Here is a 23,932-nt window from a genome sequence, read left to right as displayed (position 1 = left end):
AATTAGACACATTCCGTATAGACCTGGCTGGGTCTGGACACGGTTCGATCCGAGTCTGGACTTTATTAACCGGAGCTGATACAGCACGAGGGGGAGAGGTGCCGCTCTAGCAGGCGGGGGAGGGTCCGTACTGTGAGACTGTGACACAGTGAGCAGGGAGGGAGGGAGAGACGAGAGACAACAACCAACCAAGCCGACTCGCGCGATAGTAAATGAATAGCTGCCATAGCTAGGTTATTCATCATCAAATATGATTACACAGTACCTCTCTTGACTGCATCAAACCAGGAGTAGCTAGTTTAAGCTAGCTAATTTTAGCTAACTAGGCTAATTTAAGACTGTAGAGCATGCACGTTCTCATCCTACAGTTACAACAACTCCATTCAGAATATTGAGTAGCAGTCTACCTGTTGGCTCTTGGTCATTGTAGCCTATCCGTCTCCTTTAACTTTTAATTCTGTCACTTTAATTCCATCTTCCATTGTTTAGATATCTCCTAACTTTTGTCACACATGGACACGTTCGTAGCCTATTGTCGCTTTGATGACTTATGATTGGCCGACAACAACAAGCTACAAGCGCTCTTGTGAACTTGTGAAAAGCAAGAGCAGCAGCATAAATTATATAATTTCTCTCTCTCTTGCTCTACTGCAGCAGTCGCATTTGGATCTGTATGGGCCCTTTCGGACAAATCCGTTAAAACTACACAAACCTGAGACCCATGACAATCATCTCAGATCTGACACAGACCTGTGACATTATTAAGAATTCTGGATCCAGAACTGCACTGGTCCCTGATTGGGTCTCGGGTTTTCAGGTGCAGGTGGTTCCGTAAAGACCTCTAACACAGAGTAGGCAATCCCAGTGGAATAAGTCATAGAAACACTCATAAGGCCTTATAGGTCTGATAACAAATCTAACAATCCTCAATATGGGACCATGGGACCATGCCAACGTCTCAACATTACAATGGACATTTTGAATAGAACTAGGATTATAATTATCAAGCTAAAGCCACACAAAGCCCTTATGGATCATCCTGTGAGCATAGACCCCTCCATTCCATCTCCAGGTTATCAAAAAAGATTTGCCTGTCCACCACAGAGAAATAAAGTACCATTTATATTCATTTATGCAGCCCCAGGACACATGTAAATTAAGAGGATCCATTCTTCATCTGAATCTATGAAACTTAAACAGGAGGCCAGATTGAAATGCTTTTACCTTCTGCGTTGAGTGTAGTGGCAGGGCTGTCTTATACCCTTTATAGTGCACTGCTTTTTACCAGAGTGCTGGTCAAAAGTCCTTTACTATGAAGGGAATAGGTTGCCCTTTGGGATGCATCCTGGTATAGCGCCAGCCCTCCGACCGAGGTGGGCGAACAGATGTTTTTGTGTCAGAGTAATGTTATTACCATAAAAAAACAAGCCGAGGCACGCTGACTCTCTCCCTCTGTCTCCCCCCCCCCCCCTCTTCCTCTCCACTGATGGAATATGTGGCCTGGCAGACCTTTGTGATGGAACCACTGATGTCCTGACGTCCCTCGTACCCTCCTTTGCTTGAGTTTTGATCGAAGCATATGAGCTCCTTTAAAAATGCGGAATGAAGGCTGTTCCAAAGGGACAACGTTTTAATCACGAGGAAGACCGATGACAGCAGCGACGAGACGGTGGATACATGTGTCAAATACACACACTGTATTCAAATTGCATGATACAGATGTTGCTCATTTATGCATTCAATCAGAAAACAAAATCATTGAAGTGCAGGTTTAGGTGTTGTGTACACATTCTGGAGTGGAAAGTGACAAGCATGGAGTGTAATTACAGTTTATGACCCTTAGTTCACCCATCCTCTTCTCATTTAATCCCAGATTTGACAGCACACTTAAAAAAAAAACATTTCAAAGTAACGAACACCTTATTAAAAGTTATAGATTCCTTTATATTGGTGGTTTGCTCGCTGGCAGGAAGGCAAATGGCTTTGGGTATACATGTATGCACATCATCAATCATCTCCAAAAACATATTGGAATATATGTAGAAAAATGTCAAGTTAAAAGGTGGTGGAATCTCTAAGGGAGTGTGGAGATCAAATCTGCCAAAAAAGTCATCTCTACAATGGACAAATACAATGACCAGCCTGATCAAACAACATACCCTCTGTGGATTAAAAGCTAAAGTGAACTCATGCTTGTGATCTCTGCTCTCCTGTGCAGTGTTTATTGTGCGTGCATGTGTGCATTCGTGCCTGACTATATGCATGTGTCTGTTTTATGTGTGCTTGCTTGTGTGTCTGAAGCATTAAGTAAAGCCTGGGCCCTAGCGCCATTACAGGGATATATTAATGGATCAAACTGCATCCAGACGGCAGCCATATTCTAAATGTATGGCAGAATCATTTGTAGGCATGATTAACATGTCTGAAAATACAACCACACCAAAGGAACAGACTGTGCTGACGACGACTGATCTCAGACCAGGCTTTAAATCAAAATCTCATTAATTGCCTTGCCTGAGAGGCAGAGGCACCCGCACCACATGCCCCTCGCTCACAGGCAGGAAGAATCTAATGGTTTACACTTTTCTTTTTCCACTTTTATGTTTCACAATTTCCTCTTTCCTCCCTCATTCTTTCCAGCATGCACCACCAGACCCATGGCTTTCTATTTCTGGTGTAGTTTTGATCCAGAGTGGACCTTAGTGTCTAGGTTTGTGTTGCGTTGTGAATAGATTTGTGTTGTGTGGTCCTCTGTCAGTCGATTCGGTTCGAAGACTTGGCTGAAGACTAATTCAATCACGCATAACATGCCACTCTAAGCTTTATGGGTGTAAGCCCTGCGTGTCTAGAGAGGCACCCCACAATGCTCTGGTTTTCTCCTTCTACTCCTCTTCACGAGTCTATTTGGTTTACAGGCTTAGCATTTAGCAGCTTTCTTCAGAAAACCTAGATCTCAACTTAACTCTTCCATTTGGTGTGGGTTACCACTCTACTAGGGCTGTTACGGTGACCATATTACAGCCTCACCGGTGGTCACGAATCATGACTGCAGTCAAATTCCAAAGATGTGCTAAGATGACATTTTTTTCCCCTGCCCTTGTTTCGAGTGCTTGGTCCATTCTGAGCACGGTCCATTCTAAATCAAAACACATTACACACCTATACTATTTAGTATATGTAAAGACAAAATTAAATCAAGAATAGTCTGATGGGTGACAATATTAGCCTATCACTTGATAATAAAAGCATTTCACTCTAATTGATTGAATTTTGGAACATTCGTGCATATAGCTTACTGCCCTGTGCGCATTGCTGCGCTTGTAATGTGAAGAAATAGCCTAATAGCTTATCAACATTTTAAGCTAAACATTCGGATCTGTTGTGTCAGCCTCATTGCTTTTAAAATGTATTTTGATGATTGTGGTTTTATTAATTTGGGATCTATAGCATCCCACAACTGTTTGGAATATTGAGTTATTGAACAGAATAGAATAGGTACACTTTTGTACTATAGGGGAGAGTAGATTGACATAGGCTAGTGCTCTTTCTGTTCGTTAGGCCTGCTCCTTTTCTGGCTGACAGAAAGTAAAATGTAGACAGTTCTTCCAACATCTTCAATATGCGCGCAGTTGTGTCCCCGATGTGTCCATCTTCACGTGACGGACAGTAAGAATTGAGATATCTGAGAGAGTCATGTGAGTGATAGGTGCAACCGGGAAAAGAGAATTGTAATTATTATATTCAGCCCAAGGGCATACCAGCAAAAGGCAAAAGGCATTTTCAACTGTTTGTCAAATTGTAAATGAGAGACTCAAGAAGAGTGTGCAGTCTACGCAGAACAAAAACAAAGCTGAGCTCATGCCTTTCATGTAACTGTCTTCAAATCATCATTAGTCACATAATGTAGCCTTAGAATGTTTTCAAAATCAAAACATTGAGCTCAACGTTTGTATCACAACTATCACTATCAATCACAACTTGCATAAATCATTTGAAATTAAGCATATGGGAGGACCTGTTTCCTTGTTCTCTGTGCACACTCCCTCAATCGTTGGGAGAGAATATACTACCGGTCAAAAGTTTTAGAACACCTACTCATTAAAAGGTTTTTATTTATTTTTACTATTTTATACTTTGTAAAATAATATTGAAGACATCAAAACTATGAAATAAAACATATGGAACATGTAGTAACCAAAAACAGTGTCAAACAAATCTAAATGTATTTTATATTTGAGATTCTTGAAATAGACACCCTTTGCCTTGATGACAGCTTTGCACACTCTAGTCATTCTCTCAACCAGCTTCATGAGGTAGTCACCTGGAATGCATTTCAATTAAAAGGTGTGCCTTGTTAAAAGTTAATTTGTGAAATGTCTGTCCTTCTTAATACATTTGAGCCAATCACGTATGTGGTGACAAGGTAGGGGGGGGGGGGTATACAGAAGATAGCCCTAAGACAAAGTTCATATTATGACAAGAACAGCTTAAATAAGCAAAGAGAAACGACAGTTCATCATTACTTTAAGACATGAAGGTCAGTCAATACGGAACATTTCAAGAACTTTGAAAGTTTCTTCAAGTGCAGTCGCAAAAACCATCAAGCGCTATGATGAAACTGGCTCTCATGAGGACCGCCACAGCAAAGGAAGACCCAGAGTAACCTCTGCTGCAGAGGATAAGTTCATTAGAGTTAGCAGCCTTAGAAATTGAGACTGTGAAGCAGGCCTTCGTGGTTGAATTGATGCAAAGAAACCACCACTAAAGGACACCAACAAGAAGAAGAGACTTGCTTAGGCCAAGAAACACGAGCAATGGACATTAGACTGGTGGAAATTTGTCCTTTGGTCTGGAGTCCAAATTGGAGATTTTTGGTTGCATCGCTGTGTCTTTGTGAGACGCGATGGGGGTGAACGGATGTGTATTTCCAACCGTAAAGCATGGAGGAGGATGTGTTAGGGTGTGGGGGTGCTTTGCTGGTGGCATGTGATTTATTTAGAATTCAAAGCACACTTAACCAGCATGGCTCCCACAGCATTCTGCAGCGATACAGTTGTGTTGCGTTGTGTGGAGATTTGTGTTGCACCTATGGAGCCCATGCCAATTTGATTTCAAAAGAATTGGGCCAAAAGAAAAAAGATCATAAATGAAAAGAAAAAGCGAAAGTGATGCAATGCCAGTTGAAACGGAAATAAAATCGAATGTATATGAAAAATATTTTGAAAGCATGTCATTGATGCTTGCATCCAATCTTAAAGTTATTTTGGTCAAACAATTTTCATTCTCTGTTCTTGTCATCTTTTCTCTGCGCCGAGTTTTGATACTCTTTTGGCGACCATGACTACTATGCAGTAATCTGAGCCAGCAGCAGTTGACTTGGCTGTTGGTCCAATTCTTTTGAACTCAAATTGACTCCATGTGTGTCATTCTGTGTAGATTTGTGCTGTGTTGTGTTGCGTTAACGTGTAGGTGTGCGTTGCATTGTGTGTAGATTTGTGTTGTGTGTATTAAGTTGTGTGTAGATTTGTCTTATTGTAACATGTAGGTTTGGCTGTTGATATACACTACCTAAAATGGTATACCTTTGAGACATTGAAAACGACAAAAACAAGCAGGTTTGACATGTTTACATGTATGTTGCATAGCAAAACAGTCAAATGGCACTCATACATACTGTATGGGACCTATCAACTATTCAATCAACTAATCAACCAATTGAATTGCTTTCTTGGATATCTATTCAAAGAAGTAACACTTGTTATTGCAACAAAAACCACATCTCCTCAGTAGCAAGTAAAAACATCTCCCCCAACCTGTGTGCCTGTTCTTTGAAGGTTTTCTGATAATAAAACTGTGACCTGTTGCCTTCATTGGGCTGACTTAGCGATGCAGCTAGCATCACATTTTCCAGCAGGCAGGCAGGAATGTGTGTGTGTGCGCGTGCACAGCCATCAATAGCTATGTGGCAGATTGGGCCTCATTAGGAAACATGAAATGCTAGGTCAATGGCCTATGATGTCACAGTAGAATGTTAAATACTATCTCACTGTCTCTGAGCAGGGGGCTATAAAGCGCAGAAGAACCTTGCTGTCATCGGGGCCTTAAGGAGTGAATGGAAGATCAGGGCTGAGCTATTAAACTGATTTAGAAAAAGAGAATATCCCCTAATCTCCAAATATTGGAGTGTCAATCAAAGAGCTGTGGTTTGAGCATAATCTCCTGAATATCAGGGAAAGCCAGAGCAGTACAGTGACTCATAGTACGTGAGGTGTTGCTGAGAATGAAGCGTGTAGCATGCATGCAGACACACGCAAGTTCAGGCACAAACATGCATGCACGCACACGTGCACAGGCACACGTGCACAGGCGCACGAACACACGTGAGCATGCAAACAAAGACACACACACGTAAGCACACGCAACCAGGGGAGAAAGTAAGGCAGTATGGTCCGGTGTGTTATGGTCCAATACATTTAGTTTTCATTATTGTGAAAGGCTCATGTTTTACCAGTACGGTGTGCTCCCAGTATTTATTTTGCCGGGACGCCGTACCGGTAAAACATGAGCTTTTCACAATAATGAAAACGAAATGTCAAGAAAACTGTAGGCTATTACACCATGATTTATCAGTACCATATGTCAGAGGCATGAACAATGAGCGAATGAACCTGAAAACGGGTGGTATGGCCTAAACTCCAAAATGTTGTCAGGGCAGAGATGAGTGGCGACACCGAGACGTGGACGGGTAGCAGTGGAGGCATTAATTCTGCCCTAATGACAATCCCCCAAATGTCATTACCTTTTTTGGGGTTTTGTGTAACAGATGTCTCATTCCATTTACCTGTTTGGGGGCTGGAAATATGTTGGTAGCCTAGAAAAACATGAAATTAATGTTTGACAATCAGATGAAAACATCATGACTGGTTGTGTTTATGCAACAATAAAAGGTAATACGTTTTAAAAGTTAAATGACACATTTTTGACTAGGCACACAGAGATGTTATTGAATTAATAGGGATTCTATAAATCAGCTAAACTGAGGAAGACGCACCTCCAACAATACATAACACCTCACATTTTTCTGCCCAAAAGCAATGATAACTTCTCTCACCCAGTGGCATGAGGGTGATGATGCCGCCCCATGATATTTAGCTTGTCCATAACCAGCGTGCCTCTCCAGGGTGCTGTTGTAGAGACGCAGCAATCCACCAACGCTCAATAAAATGGTAGAAAGAGTAGTAGCCTATGTGGTTTTTCTGTAGCCCATAGACTGGAGACAAAATGCATTACAAAGTCATGAGACAGACACATTTTAAATCATGAGCTTATGAGGAGAGAGTGTGCAGGAGAAAGTGAGCTAAAAAGACAAGCGGGCAGACATCGTCTTTCAGCACCAGCAACAATTGTCTTCATTTTAATTAGACTTCACTAACAACAAGAGGGCTTTGTTGGAGCCTTTCTTCCTATTCAAAAAGGAGGTAGGCCTACTTGTTTGACAGGCGCCATTATGCTAATCATAATGTCATAGTCATAGATTTAGTCAGTATAGCCAAATCCTCCATTACTGTCACCATGTAGTCCTTAAAAACCTCAGTGTCTGGGAAGGGCTTGGTGGGTTTGGGTAAAAACAGGGCTCAAATTGAGTGATGGTATGTCATACCGTTTGATAAAGGCCTAAAATCATACCCATATTTTGGAATAATATAAAGCGTTCTATAAATGATGCTTAACTCGCTAATGTACACAAAAGACATGACTGATGCATATAGAGATACAGTATATTGATTAATCTCTGACATTCTGAAGCTGATCTGCAGCCTTCAATATTTGAGGAGAAAGAAAATTGGACTTTGCTGTTCTATCACCATTAATTTAGCTTTTTATTTGCTGAAAAGAGATGTTTAAATCCACACAGCTTTTATGTTGTTGGGTTAAGCAACTGACGAGTAGGCCTAGCAAGCAGTTGAAGCTATCAAGGCACAAGGCGAGACCCAGATGCAGACACAGGAGGCAGATGGTTGGAGTCTTACAATCTTTATTCATCCAAAAAGGGGTAGGCAAGAGAATGGTTGTATACAGACAAAAGGTCAAAACCAGTTCAGAGTCCAATAGGTACCGGAGGGCAGGCAGATTCAAGGGCAGGGCAAGCAGGATGATCAGGCAGGCGGGAAAGTAGTCCAGAGTCAGGCGGTGGTCAAAACTGGGAAAACTAGCAAAAGAGAATAGAAAATGAGTACAGGGAAAACCACGCTGGTTGACTTAACTAAACATACAAGATGAACTGGCACAGAGACAGGAAACACAGGGATAAATACACTTGGGGAAATAAGTGACACCTGGAAGGGGTGGAGACAATCACAGGGACAGGTGAAACCGATCAGTGTGTGACAGAAGCTGAACTTTTTCTTCCTCAGTCGAGCCTCTGTCTGGATGGAAAGATAACTTTTGAAAGTGCTTAGATTCATAAGGATGTCTAATAATTAATTATTTGCAGACGACCGTTTAGTTTCAAACAAGACACTGGTTTGACAATGGAGAAATATGGTAAGAATGCCTATTTCTCTGTCCATTCTTCTGTGAAACTTCTATTTTCTTTTGAGACTTTCATAGCAACATTTTCTCTTGATTGGAAGCTGTTTTTCCCCAATCAATGCACTAAGAAATGTTAACTAATTTAAGAGGCTTTGGTTATTTTATCAGTGAAATTAAATAGACTTTCATATCAAATCAAACTTTATTTGTCCCATGCGCCGAATACAACGTGTAGACCTTACCGTGAAATGCTTACATGCAAGTCCTTATCCAACAGTGCAGGTCAAGAAAGAGTTAAGAAAATATTTACCAAAAAATGAAAACAATAAAATAACAAGGCTATATAGAGGGGTACAGGTACCACATAGCAGCATTGTAAAAAACAAGTGGAGAGAGGGTGGGGTGTCAATGTAAATAGTCCAGTGGCCATTTGATGAGTTGTTCAGCAGTCTCATGGTTTGGGGGTAGAAGCTGTTCCCCATCCTGCATGCGGGAGAGTAATCATCGCGTTACACTAATTAGCATAACGCAACGGACAAATATCCCTAGAAAATATTCCTATTCATGAAAATCACAAATGAAATATATTGAGACACAGCTTAGCCTTTTGTTAATCACCCTGTCATCTCAGATGTTCAAAATATGCTTTACAGCCAAAGCTAGACAAGCATTTGTGTAAGTTTATCGATAGCCTAGCATAGCATTTTGTCCAGCTAGCAGCAGGTAACTTAGTCACGGAAATCAGAAAAGCAATCAAATTAAATCGTTCACCTTTGATGAGCTTCGGATGTTTTCACTCACGAGACTCCCAGTTAGATAGCAAATGTTCCTTTTTTCCAAAAATATGATTTTTGTAGGCGAAATAGCTCCGTTTGTTCTCCACAGTATGAGGATGAGGTATGTAAAATTGGGTGGGCTATTTACCGATAGACTATGTACAGCTGCAGCGATCGGTTAGCTGCTCAGATGGCAGATGTTTGAAGTTGGTGAGGGAGATAAGTTAAGTTAAATTATTGTTAATGTAACTGCACTATCCAATTTACAGTAGCCATTACAGCGAAAGCATGCCATGCAATTGTTTGACGGTGCCCGACATCAAAATATTTTTCCAATCATAGGTTTCATAAATTAAAAAAATAGCGATTAATGTTCACTTTTTGAAAATCTTCCTCTGATTTGTCAATCAAAGGGTCCCAGCTATAACGTGTAGTGTCATTTTGTTAGATATAATCCTTTATATTCCAAAAAGTCCGTTTAGTTGGCGCCATCGATTTGCGTAATCCACTCGTTCAACATGTAGAGAAATGTCATGGTTTTCATATGGTGAAGGAGAGTCGGACCAAACTGCAGCGTGTATATTGCTATCCATGTTTAAATAAACAACGTAAACACGAATAAACAAACACTACAAAACAATAAACCGAAAACAGCCTATACTTGAGTCAACTAACACAGCACAAGGACATCAAGACACTCGGGAACAATCACCCACAATACAACCAAAGAATATGGCTGCCTAAATATGGTTCCCAATCAGAGACAACGATAAACACCTGCCTCTGATTGAGAACCACTTCAGACAGTCATAGACTCTCCTAGAACACCCCACTAAGCTACAATCCCACTAAGCTACACACCACATACAAAAACCCATGTCACACCCTGGCCTGACCAAAGACATGAAGAAAAACACAAAATACTTCGACCAGGGCGTGACAAGAAAGGAATCCAACAATCTACCCTAAACTTTGATAAAACAAGTCAAAATAAGTTTATTCTCAGATACCCTAAAATGTAATCAAACTATAATATTTCATACGGAAAGAAGTATGTTCAATTGGAAAATGATATTAGCAGGTGCGTCTCGTCTTCATCCCGCGCGCGCATACACAAATTTCCAATAGTGTGTCCCAGTACTAAAACACATTATTCTTACTCGTTTTGGAAGAAATAAGCCTGAAACCTTGAACATTGAGTGGTGACACCCAGTGAAAGCCATAGGAATTGCATACTGGGAGATAGATTCCATTGTTTCCCTATACTTTCCATTGTAAGAGCATTGGCTCCAGTTGGTTTTTCTTTGGATTTTCTCCTACCATATCTATTGTGTTAGTCTCCTACATTATTTTACAATTTCTACAAACTTCAGAGTGTTTTCTTTGAGAAATTGAGAAAAAGGACCCTAGCCAGAAGATGTTTTTAACTGAAACATCTTATGTTTCACCGAGTCGTGGCTGAACGACTACACGGATTATAAAGAGCTTGTGCGATCTTTCATGCACCGGCAGGACAGAGAAGCTACATCTGGGAAGACGAGGGGTGGGGGTGTGCGTCTGTTCTCCGATGTCTAATATTAAAGAAGTCTAGATGTATTGCTCGCTTGAGGTAGAGTTCCTTATGATAAGCTGTAGACCACACTATCTACCAAGAGTTCTCATCTATATTATTCGTAGCTGACTATTTACCACCACAAACCAATGCTGGCACTAAGACAGCACTCAACCAGCTGTACGCCATAAGCAAACAAGAAAATGCTCATCCAGAAGAGGCGCTCCTAGTGGCCGGCAACTTTAATGCAGGCAAATTTAAATATGTTTTACCTCATTTCGACCAGCATGTCACATGTGCAACCAGAGGACAAATAACACCTTTACTCCACACAAAGAGATGCATACAAAGCTCTCCCCCACCCTCCATTTGGCAAATCTCACCATAATTATATCCTCCTGATTCCTGCTAACAAGCAAAATCTAAAGCAGGAAGTACCAGTGATTCACACAATATGGAAGTGGTCAGATGACGTGGATGCTACGCTACAGAACCATTTTGCTAGCAGACTGGAATATGTTTCGGGATTCATCCAATAGCATCGAGGAGTATACCACCTTAGTCATCGTTTTCATCAACAAGTGAATCGACGACGTCGTCCCCACAGTGACAGTACGTACATATCCCAACCAGAAGCCATGGATTACAGGCAACATCCACGTCGAGCTAAAGGCTAGAGCTGCCGCTTTCAAGGAGGGCAACACTAATCTGGATGCTTATAAGAAATCCTGCTATGCCCTCAGACGAACCATCAAGCAAGAAAAGTGTCAATCCAGGATTAAGATTGAATCCTACTACATCGGCACTGACGCTTATCGCATATTTAATTTAATTTTACCTTTATTTAACCAGGCAAGTCAGTTAAGAACATATTCTTATTTTCAATGACGGCTTGGGAACAGTGGGTTAACTGCCTGTTCAGGGGCAGAACGACAGATTTGTACCTTGTCAGCTCGGGGGTTTGAACTGGCAACCTTCCGGTTACTAGTCCAACGCTCTAACCACTAGGCTAGGGAAACCCAGATGCGAGCTGCCCAGTGATGCGAGCCTACCAGGCAAGCTACATGACTTTTATGCTCGCTTCGAGTAAAGCAACACTGAAGCACCCATGAGAGAACAAGCTCTTCTAGAGAACTGTGTGATAACGCTCTCGGTAGCAAGACCTTTAGACAGGTCAACATTCACAAAGCTGCTGGGCCAAATGGATTACCAGTATTCAAAGCATTATTTGCCTACCTCCTCATGCCTTTTGCACACAATGTATATAGACCTTTTTTTCTACTGTGTTATTGACTTGATAATTGTTTACGCCATGTGTAACTCTGTGATGTCTGTTCATACTGCTATGCTTTATCTTGGCCAGGTCGCAGTTGTAAATGAGAACTTGTTCTCAACTAGCCTACCTGGTTAAATAAAGGTGAAAAAAATATATATATATTTTTTTTTCAATGATTGCATGTTGGCCAATAGAACAGATGGCAGTGGGGGTTTACTCACTTGCCTACGAATTCTCAGAAGGTAGCCCGAAGTCCGCCCCATTTTTCTCCATCTTTTCTTGAAGCAAATGACGGGGATTTGGGCCTGTTCCCGAGAAAGCAGCATATCCTTCGCGTCGGACTCCTTAAAGAAAATATCTTCTTCCAGTTTGAGGTGAATAATCTCTGTTCTGATGTCCAGAAGTTATTATCGGTCATAAGAGACGGTAGCAGCAACATTATATACAAAATAAGTAACAAAAATGAGTTACAAACAACATGAAAACTAACAAAATAGCACAGTTGGTTAGGAGCACATAAAACGTCAACCATCCCCTCTGGCGCCATTCTTCATCCCTGCACATGACACATGCACACACACCACACACACAATAATCAATGTAATCATAGTATAGCACAGACGAGGATCTGTAAAATGTCTAGATTTAACTAGGCAAATCAGTTAAGAACACATTTATATTTACAATGGCGGCCTATGAACAGCGGGTTAACTGCCTTGTTCAGGGACAAAATTACATTTTTACTTTGTCAGCTCAGGGATTTGATCTAGCAACCTTTTGGTTACTAGCCCAACACTAACCACTAGGCTACCTGACGCTAGGTTAGATACCTCTGCCCCACAGGTAACATAATGTGTCAGCCAATCAATATAGACTGCATGGCCCTCACCTTTAATTTGCTCTCATTGAACCCGGCTGGGAATCAAGTGTTGGGTTTGCTTGTTTCCAAGGCTCTCTCTTCCTATCATGCCTCTGATCTGCATATCGTTACCCGTTAGACGGTGAATCATTGGCACAAAGGCACTTCTAAAGCTCCTTTTTAAAGGAGGACTGAACTTCCTGATTTAACCTCTGTTTGAATGATCTTCATCAGAAAATGAAACTGAGAATGAGATTTGGGTTTTGGAACTGTGCTTGATGTGGGTGTCTCTTGTGTGTGTTCAAACGTAGAAGTGTGTGTACTTTCATGCTGACAAACATTACACAGTTACAGTCATGCCCCCTTTTAGATGAAACAGTCTAACCAGGTTAAGTTTTTTGTCTGGTAGGAGCCTAGACAAGATAGCAAGCCAATTACCTTCAGCCAGCCAGGGTGTGACTGTGGCAAAATCAGTTTGACTTTGGATAGCCTATCTGTGGGGCTAGTTAGGGGCCTTCAATAAATTACACAATGTAAAGGGGACAATATTTTCATGGTGCACATATTTTAGTTGTCTCATTAAATGCTTCCAATATTTATTTGAATTTCTAGAATTTCTAGTTGGTTTGAGGTTTAAGTAAATTCAATTTGAAGCTATTGACATTTTAAAATATTGTCCCATGTACATTGTCTAATTTCCTGATGGTCCCTAACGAGCCCCATAGGGATATCAAATGTCAAACCAAATTAACCATGGGCATTACAATGGGGTTGGCTGCCGCTGGGCTCTGAATTCAGGGCATGTGGGCAGGATTGAAATAAACCCATCCCAAGGAAAATGTTACGTTACCATTCATTCCGTGATACAAATTTTTCTTCATTATCTCGCAAATCTCAGTTTTGGACAAGACTGACATTATGGCCAAAATGATCATATTTACACTTTGTGGTCAATTTTGACACTAGAATACATGGGGTTGTGAAGGGCTTAACATTTTGGGGGTATACCTGGACTCAGAGGTGGGTTAGGAAGAACTGGGACAAGTGGAGGAGGCTCCTGTCCCAAGTGTCATATAGAGGGAGGGTGCTGATAATTGACAACCTGGTGGCATTTTCCCTGTGGCATAAACTTGCTGTCCTCAACCCCCCCGCTGGTCTGCTCGCAGACCTGCAATGCAGTAGCATTGTACATCTACCACAACCCAGTCATCCCTTTTGAGATCGGTGGGCAGCGACTGATGGCAGTAGGCTTATTAAGGTTGGGTGACCAGCGACTGCTGGGAGAAGAGGAGTGGAAAATCCCGGAAGTCCTGGCACAACAAACAGGAATAACGTCTCTTAGGCTACTGGAGAGATTCCTGGAGATGGTCCAGGAGGCACTGACTAAGCCGGAAAGGGAGGTGTTTGAGTGGCCAAAGGGGGAGGGGCCACCAATGTTTCCACCACTGCAGGTGACAGCAGAGACTGGGGACTGGCAAGGGGGTCTGGAGGACTTGTTCAATTTTAATACATTTCCAATAGGATGCATGACGAGGCCCTGGTGAAATGTGTCAGAGCAATAGGCTGTTGGTTATGAGCTGAGCTGAGCCATGGTTATGTGGTGATCCGAAAAACCCAACGGGAGAATGGTAGCGCCCAACAGCCTATTTCTCTGATTCCTGGACATGTAAAAACGATCAAGTCAGGCTGCACTTACCCTAGCCCCAACAACCTTCAAACATGTATACTGTCATGTGTCAGGAGGTTTAGTTCTCCAAACATCCACTATGTCAAACTGATTAATGATGTCCCTTAACACTCCCCATTTCTGTCTTTCGTAAAATCCATTGTACAGTTCCAGTCCCCGCCGACCACTAGCGTCTCCTCTGGCGCTACCTGTGAGAGTTCCTGTCTTAGACACCCAAATAGAACCCCCTCTCTCTCCCTGTGTTAGACACATACACATTTATAAAAGACAAAACCCATGTTGGTCATTTCTGCTTTTACAACAAGCAGCCTATCCCTACACACAACCTTTTTGAAGAGCACATTTTTTACAGACAGACCCAATACAAAAAGGACTGCCTCCCCTGCACTAAAATTTGTCCCATGGCTCAACGCACTTTCCCCTTTCCACCAGAACCCCCAATCGACTTCATTCACCATGTCACTGTGTCTCCTGCAGAAACAACACCTGTACTTTTTTTTGTTTTACATATTCACCCAACACTTTCCTCTTTCCTGCATTTCTGCCGCCATTTATATTAAGCGAGCCTACCCAAAGAGTCTCCATAAGAAATGGGAGAAATACGGCAAAGATGGAGACCAATAGCAAAGCTCAAAAATCCCCAGTGCTAGAAAGAAACTATTAATCTAAAGTGTCTGAAGGTAGACCTTTGCGCACCATTGTGACCCACTTCTTCAACCTAACTTCAACCTAAACCGTTCATTGGGTGAGAGGACACCATGCCTCTCATTTTTCATAGCATGTTGTACTGATCTTAAACTTTCTTGGATCAGAAAAAAAGCCTCAAAATTAACTTTTCTCCCTTGGTCTCATTCAGGAACTTGTCAGTTCCCTCACCGTGTACTACCCCTCTGCTTGACTGGCTGTCCGCTCCGGACCCAAAGGCCTCATCATCCTCTTCCTCAGACTCACCTTCCTCCTCATTTCCCATCCTGACCACCTGCCCTTCCTCTCTGGTCAGGGCCTCCCACCCCCAGGCAAAAGTTTATTGGTGCCTTTGACAACCCCAGCCTCTCCCCTCCCCTCCCACCTCCTTTCTTCTCCCCCTTTTCCTTCTCCCCCTTTTCCACTTGTCACCCTCCTCCCCCCTAGTCTTTCACACTTCCCCACTATACTCTCCTCATCCACTAGCATAACCTGATTAGACCCAGCCTCAGCTACATCACCATCTATAGCCTGACTGGGCCCAGCCTCATCTACACCACCCTCTGTAGCCTGACTAGACCCAGCCTCATCTACACCAACATCCCTGGAATGACTAGGCCCAACCTCTGCTGCCTGCATCTCATTGCTCCCTGCGTGTTGACCTCAATTTCCCCCACTGGGGCTTATACCCTCACCAAATGGCAAATTTGCAACTACCACCCTGGTTGAAGGGGTAGAAAGAGTCAAAATTGACACCAACACACCCCGTAAAAAAATATTCCACGAGCAATGAACATACCCATCAAATTTGCCCTTTTCATGAACACAACCACAGCTTTGTTTATTCCGGAAGTGGAATGTATAAATTCAGCTCCTACCTTAACTCCGTTCTCAGGAACACACCTGAATCCATGCCGTAACGACAGTGTCTCCTCCACACTAGGCTGAGAAGCCATCGTGCACACCACACCTTCCAAACCCCAGGAAACTAAAATGCTGTCCTCTTCCACCCTAACTTTGAAAAAAAATCAGTGGGTACGGCTAAAAACAAATAGTGCATTTAACCCTCCACAACAGAAAAGAAAAATTGAAAGAAAAGACCAAGGAGAGAATCAAGTAAATAAGTTAGGACAGGGCCCTGCACGCCAAACACTCAAACTCCAAAACACTCCTAGCATGCACTGCAAGAGAGAGAGCGAGAGAGATGAAAAAGAGAGGAGCAGAGTGAAATGAGAAATCATAGACGGTGCTACAGAGTTGCAGAGAGAGATCAGCCCTCATAGTGCAACAGATAATTCCCTTTCCTCTTTGCTGTGATGACTTGGCAGAATTCACAATGGGATGTGTCCCAAATGGCATCCTATTCTCCAGGACATATAGGATATATCCCTCACTATATAGGGAATAGGGTGCCATTTGGGACACAGGCAAAGTGCCACTGACCTGCGGCAGAAGAGCTATTGAGGAGTGATACCACAAGAAGCAGAGCAGACATCCACCAAACAATGCAGACAGTTCAATAATCACCCATTTCTCAATTACAGTAACACAAACAAATGGATATCTGCGCTGTAACTCCAGCCACAGACGGCAGATCAATGTCACAGTGTCTGTTGTCAGAATGACTGTATCACTGTTATTAAACTGCTTGATTAGATGGTAGGCATGGATAATCAATTTCCGTGTGCGTGCGTGTCAGTAAATGTGTGGTACAATCTGTTCCCTATGTAACTCAGTGACCATGATCGTGTGGGTGGAGTAAACAAACAGTGTCCATAGCACACTGGGGTTCCCTGCTGGCACAGAACCTGAGAAGGCAGATAGGCAGGCAAGGGGAGGAAGAAACATAGCAGACAGACAGGACCTAGACATCCCTATACATCAAGGAATCCCAAACACTGATGATCTGGAATGTAAGGTCTGGAAAAAAAAAATCACAACCCAGACTAACAAAAACACAACTGAAACATGACATGACATGTATTCCCTTAGATAGTGAATAATAAAACATGGAATCATGGGAACCATTAAAACCGTCATACTGCCATCCCTTTGCCTGTCATCTGTTGGTGGGCGAGGGAGCACATTGATTGCACACAGCCAATCTCCCTATATCTTGCTCTCTCTTTCACCCAGCCAGGTCACATGTGATACAAGTCAGTATTCCAGGACATTGGGAGATGACGTAGAAACCAGCAAATAAGGGCAACACTGAGTGCTGCTGCCTTCAAGTAGGTTTTAGTTTTGCTAAGGCGCTGCGGATGGGCGTTAAGTTCGAATCCAGCGATGAAGTCAAATCAAATTGTATTTGTCACATGCACCGAATTCAACAGGTGTAGAACTTACAGTGAAATGCTTACTAACAAGCCCTTAAACAACAATGCAGTTTTAAGAAAATACCCCCCAAAAGTAAGAGATAATAACAAATGATTAAAGAGCAGCAGTAAATAACAATAGCGGGGCAATATACAGGGGGTACCGGTACAGAGTCAATGTGCAGGGTCACGGTGTCGCGGCAATTGTACATGTAGGAGTAATTAAACTGACTATGCACAGATAACAGAGTAGCAGCAGCATTCCAGAGGGGAGGAGGGGGGGGGGTCAATGCAAATAGTCTGGGTAGCCATTTGACTAGCTGTTCAGGAGTCTTATGGCTATTTGGGAGCTTCTTGGACCTAGACTTGGCGCTCCGGTACCGCTTGCCATGCGGTAGCAGAGAACAGTCTATGACTAGGGTGGCTGGAGTTTTTTTAGGACCTTCCCCTGACACCGCCTGGTATTGAGGTCCTGGATGGCAGGAGGCTTGGCCCCGGGGATGTACTGAACCGTACGCACTACACTCTGTAGTGTCTTGCGGTCGAAGGCCGAGCAGTTGCAATACCAGCCGGTGATGCAACCCGTCAGGATGCTCTCGATGGTGCATCTGTAAAACCTTATGAGGACCCATGCCAAATCTTTTCAGTCTCCTGACGGGGAATAGGTTTTTTGTGCCCTCTTCACGACTGTCTTGGTGTGCTTGGACCATGTTCGTTTATTGGTGATGTGGACGCCAAGGAACTTTAAGCTCTCAACCTGCTCCATGAGAATGGGGGCGTGCTCTGACCTCCTTTTCCTGTAGTCCACAATCATCTCCTTTGTAGTCCTTGCACTACATGGTCAGATCTCTGACCTCCTCCCTATAAGCTGCCTCATCGTTGTCGGTGATCAGGCATGCATATATCACTGTTGTGTCATTAACAAACTTAATGATGGTGTTAGAGTTGTGCCTGACCATGCAGTCATGAGTGAACAGGGAATACAGATGGGGACTGAGCATGCACCCCTGTGTTAAGGATCAATGTGGTGGATGTGTTGTTACCTACCCTTACCACCTGGGGCGTCCCGTCGGGGTCCTTAGCTTAGTGATGAGCTTTGAGGGCACCATGGTGTTGAACGCTGAGCTGTAGCCAATGAATAGCATTCTCACATACAGTGGGGCAAAAAAGTATTTAGTCAGCCACCAATTGTGCAAGTTCTCCCACTTAAAAAGATGAGGCCTGTAATTTATCATAGGTACACTTCAACTATGACAGACAAAATGAAAAAAACATCCAGAAAATCACATTGTAGGATTTTTAATGAATTTATTTGCAAATTATGGTGGAAAATAAGTATATGGTCACCTACAAACAAGCAAAATTTCTGGCTCTCACAAACCTGTAACTTCTTCTTAAAGGGCTCCTCTGTCCTCCACTCGTTACCTGTATTAATGGCACTTGTTTGAACTTGTTATCAGTATAAAATACACCTGTCCACAACATCAAACAGTCACACTCCAAACTCCAAGACCAAAGAGCTGTCAAAGGACACCAGAAACAAAATTGTAGACCTGAACCAGGCTGGGAAGACTGGATCTGCAATAGGTAAGCAGCCTGGTTTGAAGAAATCAACTGTGGGAGCAATTATTAGGAAATGGATGACATACAAGACCACTGATAATCTCCCTCGATCTGGGGTTCCATGCAAGATCTCACCGCGAGGGGTTAAAATGATCACAAGAACAGTGAGCAAAAATCCCAGAACCACACGGGGGGACCTAGTGAATGACCTGCTGGGACCAAGGTAACAAAGCCTACCATCAGTAACACACTACGCCGCCAGGGACTCAAATCCTGCAGTGCCAAACGTGTCCTCCTGCTTATGCCAGTACATGTCCAGGCCCGCCTGAAGTTTGCTAGAGAGCATTTGGATGATCCAGAAGAAGATGGGAGAGTGTCATATGGTCAGATGAAACCAAAATATAACTTTTTGGTAAAAACTCAACTCATCATGTTTGGAGGACAACATTTACATTTAAGTAATTTAGCAGACGCTCTTATCCAGAGCGACTTACAAATTGGTGCATTCACCTTATGACATCCAGTGGAACAGCCACTTTACAATAGTGCATCTAAATATTTTAAGGGGGGGGGTGAGAAGGATTACTTTATCCTATCCTAGGTATTCCTTAAAGAGGTGGGGTTTCAGGTGTCTCCGGAAGGTGGTGATTGACTCCGCTGTCCTGGCGTCGTGAGGGAGTTTGTTCCACCATTGGGGAGCCAGAGCAGCGAACAGTTTTGACTGGGCTGAGAGGGAACTGTACATCCTCAGTGGTAGGGAAGCGAGCAGGCCGGAGGTGGATGAACGCAGTGCCCTTATTTGGGTGTAGGGCCTGATCAGAGCCTGGAGGTACTGAGGTGCCGTTCCCCTCACAGCTCCGTAGGCAAGCACCATGGTCTTGTAGCGGATGCGAGCTTCAACTGGAAGCCAGTGGAGAGAGCGGAGGAGCGGGGTGACGTGAGAGAACTTGGGAAGGTTGAACACTAGACGGGCTGCGGCGTTCTGGATGAGTTGTAGGGGTTTAATGGCACAGGCAGGGAGCCCAGCCAACAGCGAGTTGCAGTAATCCAGACCGGAGATGACAAGTGCCTGGATTAGGACCTGCGCCGCTTCCTGTGTGAGGCAGGGTCGTACTCTGCGGATGTTGTAGAGCATGAACCTACAGGAACGGGCCACCGCCTTGATGTTAGTTGAGAACGACAGGGTGTTGTCCAGGATCACGCCAAGGTTCTTAGCGCTCTGGGAGGAGGACACAATGGAGTTGTCAACCGTGATGGCGAGATCATGGAGGGAGAAGGTCTCCGGAAATGGTCTGGAGAAGAGGGGAGGGGATAGGGTCAAGCGGGCAGGTTGTTGGGCGGCCGGCCGTCACAAGACGCGAGATTTCATCTGGAGAGAGAGGGGAGAAAGAGGTCAGAGCACAGGGTAGGGCAGTGTGAGCAGAACCAGCGGCGTCGTTTGACTTAGCAAACGAGGATCGGATGTCGTCGACCTTCTTTTCAAAATGGTTGACGAAGTCATCTGCAGAGAGGGAGGAGGGGGGGGGAGGATTCAGGAGGGAGGAGAAGGTGGCAAAGAGCTTCCTAGGGTTACAGGCAGATGCTTGGAATTTAGAGTGGTAGAAAGTGGCTTTAGCAGCAGAGACAGAGGAGGAAAATGTAGAGAGGAGGGAGTGAAAGGATGCCAGGTCCACAGGGAGGCGAGTTTTCCTCCATTTCCGCTCGGCTGCCCAGAGCCCTGTTCTGTGAGCTCGCAATGAGTCGTCAAACCACGGAGCGGGAGGGGAGGACAGAGCCGGCCTGGAAGATAGGGGACATAGAGAGTCAAAGGATGCAGAAAGGGAGGAGAGGAGGGTTGAGGAGGCAGAATCAGGAGATAGGTTGGAGAAGGTTTGAGCAGAGGGAAGAGATGATAGGATGGAAGAGGAGAGAGTAGCAGGGGAGAGAGTGCGAAGGTTGGGACGGCGCGATACCATCCGAGTAGGGGCAGTGTGGGAAGTGTTGGATGAGAGCGAGAGGGAAAAGGATACAAGGTAGTGGTCGGAGACTTGGAGGGGAGTTGCAATGTGGTTAGTGGAAGAACAGCATCTAGTAAAGATGAGGTCGAGCGTATTGCCTGCCTTGTGAGTAGGGGGGTGAAGGTGAGAGGGTGAGGTCAAAAGAGGAGAGGAGTGGAAAGAAGGAGGCAGAGAGGAATGAGTCAAAGGTAGACGTGGGGAGGTTAAAGTCGCCCAGAACTGTGAGAGGTGAGCCGTCCTCAGGAAAGGAGCTTATCAAGGCATCAAGCTCATTGATGAACTCTCCGAGGGGACCTGGAGGGCGATAAATGATAAGGATGTTAAGCTTGAAAGGGCTGGTAACTGTGACAGCATGAAATTCAAAGGAGGCGATAGACAGATGGGTAAGGGGAGAAAGATAGACAGATGGGTAAGGGGAGAAAGAGAGAATGACCACTTGGGAGAGATGAGGATCCCGATGCCACCACCCCGCTGACCAGAAACTCTCGGGTGTGCGAGAACACGTGGGCGGAGGAAGAGAGAGCAGTAGGAGTAGCAGTGTTATCTGTGATGATCCATGTTTCTGTCAGTGCCAAGAAGTCGAGGGACTGGAGGGAGGCATAGGCTGAGATGAACTCTGCCTTGTTGGCTGCAGATCGGCAGTTCCAGAGGCTACCGGAGACCTGGAACTCCACGTGGGTCGTGCGCGCTGGGACCACCAGATTAGGGTGGCAGCGGCCACGCGGTGTGGAGCGTTTGTATGGTCTGTACAGAGAGGAGAGAACAGGGATAGACAGATACATAGTTGACAGGCTACAGAAGAGGCTACGCTAATGCAAGGAGATTGGAATGACAAGTGGACTACACGTCTCGAATGTTCAGAAAGTTAAGCTTACATAGCAAGAATCTTATTGACTAAAATGATTAAAATGATACAGTACTGCTGAAGTAGGCTAGCTGGCAGTGGCTGCGTTGTTGACTTTGTAGGCTAGCTGGCAGTGGCTGTGTTGTTGACACTACACTAATCAAGTCGTTCCGTTGAGTGTAATAGTTTCTACAGTGCTGCTATTCGGGGGCTAGCTGGCTAGCTAGCAGTGTTGATTACGTTGCGTTAAAAGAACGCCAATAGCTGGCTAGCTAACCTAGAAAATCGCTCTAGACTACACAATTATCTTTAATACACAGACGGCTATGTAGCTAGCTATGTAGCTAGCTATGATCAAACAAATCAAACCGTTGTGCTGTAATGAAATGAAATGAAAAATGTGATACTACCTGTGGAGCGAAGCGGAATGCGACCGGGTTGTTGAGTGCGGAAGTTCTATTCAGTAGACGTTGGCTAGCTGTTGGCTATCTAGCAGTGTCTCCTACGTTAAGGATGACAAATAGCTGGCTAGCTAACCTCGGTAAATTAAAATAATCACTCTAAGACTACACGCTCTAAACTACACAATTATCTTGGATACGAAGACAGCAAAGACAACTATGTAGCTAGCTAACACTACACTAATCAAGTCGTTCAGTTGAGTGTAATAGTTTCTACAGTGCTGCTATTCGGTAGACGGTGGACGTTTGCTAGCTGGCTAGCTGCTGGGCAGATAGCAGTGTAGACTACGTTAGGACGCCGAAATACGAAGTTGCAATAGAAGTGAGTGCTGACTGTTTCACTTTGTTGTCCTCTTTCTTTTCCCTTTTCTTCTGTCCTTCTTTTGTCCTTATTTTGTCTTCCTTTCTTTTTGGGTGGCCTTCCACAAGGTTCCCACAATAAGTTGGGTGAATTTTGGTACATTCCTCCTGACAGAGCTGGTGTAACTGAGTCAGGTTTGTAGGCCTCCTTGCTCGCATACGCTTTTTCAGTTCTGTCGATATAGGACTTGTTTTACTGTGGATACAGATACTTTTGTACCGGTTTCCTCCAGCATCTTCACAAGGTCCTTTGCTGTTTGTCACACTATGACCTTTAATATCTCTGTTTTCTTTATATTTTGGTTAGGTACGGGTGTGACGAGGGTGGGTATGCCAGTTGTTTTGTACTTCTAGGGTTTTTTGTATGTCTAGGGGTTTTGTAGGTCTAGGTATTTACAGTGCCTTGCGAAAGTATTCGGCCCCCTTGAACTTTGACCTTTTGCCACATTTCAGGCTTCAAACATAAAGATATAAAACTGTATTTTTTTGTGAAGAATCAACAACAAGTGGGACAGAATCATGAAGTGGAACGACATTTATTGGATATTTCAAACTTTTTTAACAAATCAAAAACTGAAAAATTGGGTGTGCAAAATTATTCATGCTAAGAAGATGTTTGTACTGTTTGGGTCAACCTATGTACAGTTGAAGTCGGAAGTTTACACACACTTAGGTTGGAGTCATTAACTCATTTTTCAACCACTCCACAAATTTCTTGTTAAGAAACTATAGTTTCGGCAAGTCGGTTAGGACATCTACTTTGTGCATGACGCAAGTAATTTTTCCAATAATTGTTAATTCACTGTATCACAATTCCAGTGGGTCAGAAGTTCACATACAATAAGTTGACAGCCTTTAAACAGCTTGAACAATTCTTTAGAAGCTTCTGATAGGCTAATTGACATCATTGGACTCAATTGTCGGTGTACCTATATGTATTTCAAGGCCCTGACAACTAGTAACAAGCTACAAATTGAGAAACCTGAGACTAAATAAAGAGGACTTTGTATGAGTAACTACCTAACT

This window comes from Oncorhynchus gorbuscha, linkage group LG14 (assembly GCF_021184085.1).
Source record: "Oncorhynchus gorbuscha isolate QuinsamMale2020 ecotype Even-year linkage group LG14, OgorEven_v1.0, whole genome shotgun sequence".
Lineage (NCBI taxonomy): Eukaryota > Metazoa > Chordata > Actinopteri > Salmoniformes > Salmonidae > Oncorhynchus > Oncorhynchus gorbuscha.
This window is presented reverse-complemented; position numbering follows the sequence as displayed.